Source organism: Thalia democratica, chromosome 1 (assembly GCF_965202585.1).
Source record: "Thalia democratica chromosome 1, ktThaDemo2.hap1.1, whole genome shotgun sequence".
In the NCBI taxonomy this organism is placed as follows: Eukaryota; Metazoa; Chordata; class Thaliacea; order Salpida; family Salpidae; genus Thalia; species Thalia democratica.
This window is the reverse complement of record NC_139165.1, coordinates 87,519,183-87,522,557: the sequence shown is the minus strand read 5'-3', so window position 1 is coordinate 87,522,557 and position 3,375 is coordinate 87,519,183. Positions and strand designations below refer to the sequence as shown.

At 23.7% G+C, this 3,375-nt stretch overlaps 2 non-coding genes across 2 annotated transcripts; both read left to right on the top strand.

The window, feature by feature from the left end:
• The first annotated feature begins 290 nt into the window (after positions 1 to 290).
• On the top strand, positions 291 to 362 carry Trnaq-cug (transfer RNA glutamine (anticodon CUG)). The gene has a single exon. It is a non-coding gene; the product is annotated as a tRNA-Gln (tRNA).
• A 2,283-nt stretch (positions 363 to 2,645) lies between these two features.
• Trnae-cuc (transfer RNA glutamic acid (anticodon CUC)) lies at positions 2,646 to 2,717 on the top strand. The gene has a single exon. It is a non-coding gene; the product is annotated as a tRNA-Glu (tRNA).
• Positions 2,718 to 3,375: the final 658 nt, after the last annotated feature.

Sequence of the window (3,375 nt, the reverse complement as noted above, 5' to 3'; positions counted from 1 at the left end):
AACTATAAGTTTACCAAAAGTTTCATTTAAATTATTATCAATTAGTTATGTTTAAAGGAAAATAGTCTACAAAATCACTTGTTAAATAAAAAAAATTGAACAAAATATGTCAAAACTTTGTTTTACAGGAGAAACACTTTGAAATAAATTTTATAAGTGATGTTGGCTGATAAAGGGCAAGCAGTTTTTTCCAAGCGACAAGCTTACGATCTACTTTCTTATGTTTTCTCGCATCTACCACAATACACGTGCTCAACATTTATAAACGCAATATTTATATGTTGAAGTGTGGTCCTATGGTGTAATGGTTAGCACACAGGACTCTGAATCCTGTGATCCGAGTTCAAGTCTCGGTAGGACCTACTTTTGTTTACAACCAGGTGTTGATGTAGACTTAATTTATTTTAAAAAACTGTAAAATATTTCTTTGAGTTACGTTAGTTTATTTTGAATTCTTTAACTAATGTGATATACGTTTTGTTTCTTTAAATCTTATATTTTTTAATTGTATATACATTTATTACTTGAGTGCTTGAATATTGCTCACATTTATTATTGTAGTATTTTTTTTTATATAAATATAAAGTGAAATATAAAATATAATTTTAAATTTATAAAAAGAATTGTATCGCCGACATATTTAATAGCTTTTCTTGAAGTTAAGAATTTAGAAAATTAATATTTTACATAATTGTTTGTTGCTTTGTTATTTAGTTGTTAGTGTCGAACTAAGTTATTTTTTTGCACTGATATACGTCTTGTACAAAACTTCTTTATGTTTTAATTTTTTTTTTCTGTTAACTAATGTTTTTTACATTCAAATCATTCCGAATTTAAACAGCTGTTGATTATATGCCTGTATGAAAGAAATGTTTGAAGCAAAATCCTGTATAAAAAAATGTACTGTTTTATTATATTAGTTAAATTTTTTAAATTAATTAATAGCTTTTTAAGTGGGCTCAGTAAAAATTCACTTCGTTAATATAATTCTTTATTATTTGTATATTTATATAATTTATAAAATAAAAAACGATATTGAAAATACTAAAACATATGATTTATAACGATAAATATTTTAGTCATCAGCTAGTTTAATTTGAAATAAAAGGTACTTTAGTAAACAGAGATGCAAAAGTTATACAAAAAAACAAAAAATACTGATTATTAAAGCATTTAGTTTTATGAAATATGTGTTCTTATTTTATTTAAATGTTTTTTTTATTTTTAATAAATTATTTAAAACTCCTTCAAGTTGGCTCTTTAGAAGATGTTCAATTTGAAAAAACCACCTTATTTGATATATATATATATATAGTATGTTTGCGGCCTAAAGCGCAAAAACATTGATTTTAAATTAACCTTGGATGTTGAAAAAATGAGCACAGCCAATAACAAATAGTAATAACCCTGTTTGTAGGCTATGCTTAAAAGAGTCAACAGCCGTTATGTATTCGTTGAAAAAGGAAGGTTATTTAAATACGATAAGTGGATTCATATCGTCTTGTCGACATATGAAAAAGCTCTTCTTAATATACAATAATTTTCAAAGTATTTTATAGTCACAAAATTTTGATTTTTTGTGAATTCTAGTTTTTTGGATGATTAATTTTTGCACCGAATACTTTTAATGTACAATGTTCAATTCTTACGTTATATATCTTTTTTTGTATAACTTTTGCATCTCTGTTAACCAAAGCGCTTTTTATTTTAAATTGAACCAGCTGAAGATAATAGACAATCTTTTTTGTCTTTATGAAACGTACGTACCGGAGTTTAAAAATAAAATGTTTCTAATAATTTATAGTGTTTTATATGTATAATAGAAATGGATTTTTTTAAATAAATCAATCTCAAAAAAGCCTGCTTGTAAGGGTCTTATAAATTGGTTAAAAATAAATATTCAAAAAAATATGTTTTATGTTAATTTTTGACATCAACAAATTAAAAATTTTCGGGTCAAATACTTCATGTTTTAAATTTTAGTTGTAAACTCTTCATTTTAAGCATTTATACGCGTTGGAAAAAATTTAAAATCACGTCATTATTTTTTGTTTAACTTGTTTAATAATTTGAGTATATAGCTCTACTTAAAGTAGATAAAGTATGAAGCAAGAAAATTAGTATGTTTTTTTTTAACATTGAATGAACTATTTAAGAATGCATATATGTATAAATATGTTTAGTATAAACATATTCTTAATAAATATTTATGTAAAAGGTTTTAAATTAATACATTTTTATGTGAAAGGTTTTAAATTAATACACATTTGTTTCAAAATAGTATTGCAACAAAATGTTTTAAAATATTAAAAGTATACAATAATAATAGAAAAATTTAGTTTAAACTTTTTACTTCGCACATGAATTTAATTAGTTTCTACAAAACTTTTACGGTGGTTTTTGTATCGAAGCGTTTAAATTATTTTTACTATTAAAAAGTAGCAAAAGGTAATCTGAAAATAAAACTTTAATAATGAACAAAAGCTAAGATTGGTTACATCAAACTGTTAAGCATTTGTTACATCGACCACAAGCCACAGTCAAGGAATGTTATAAACTTTTCTCCTAATCACTTTAGCACGCTCAATAGATAAATGTCTATTATTCGTAGGTATATAAATTTTAAAACTTGCTTACTGTCGCCTTCCCAGGTGGTCTAGTGGTTAGGATTCGTGGCTCTCACCCACGCGGCCCGGGTTCTATTCCCGGTCTGGGAACTCTTTTTAATAAAAATTTATTTTCAGTCTATATCTTGTTAGACTTTAAAAAATTTTTAAGGGTAAAAAATTTTTAAACATTACTGCTTAAAGTTTACAAACAAATTTGGATACTAATAATTTTAATAAAACTTTATAGTCAGTTGTTTATTGAACTAATGCTAAGTTTAGAGAGTTTTAATAATTTTAAATCAAACAACGTTTTATAAGCTATCATAATAAAGTTTAATTGCAACACTAAACTTAAAGAATAAGTTAAAAAATAATATTTCATTTTTTTAAGTACATTGTTCGAAAGTGTTTTAATATGTTTAAATTAACATTTAATGAAATTTAATGAAAATTAATGATAATAAAAAAAATTATCAATATAAGGTTTATAAGATCTACTAAAATATATTTTTTAAACATTTTTACTTTATCATAAATCAGATGAACTTTTCTCTAGAAACAATTTTAGTGTAACAAATATTTACACAAATAGTCATGTTTTATTTAAAATCAAATCTTCATATCAATCTAAATAAATTTCGATGAAATTTAAACAGCTCTTAATTTTTTCATCAGATTCAAAATGTTTATTTCAAAAACTTTTGCTAGATATACGAAGTCAAAATATATCATGTATTTAATAATCAACTTATATAAGAAAATAATT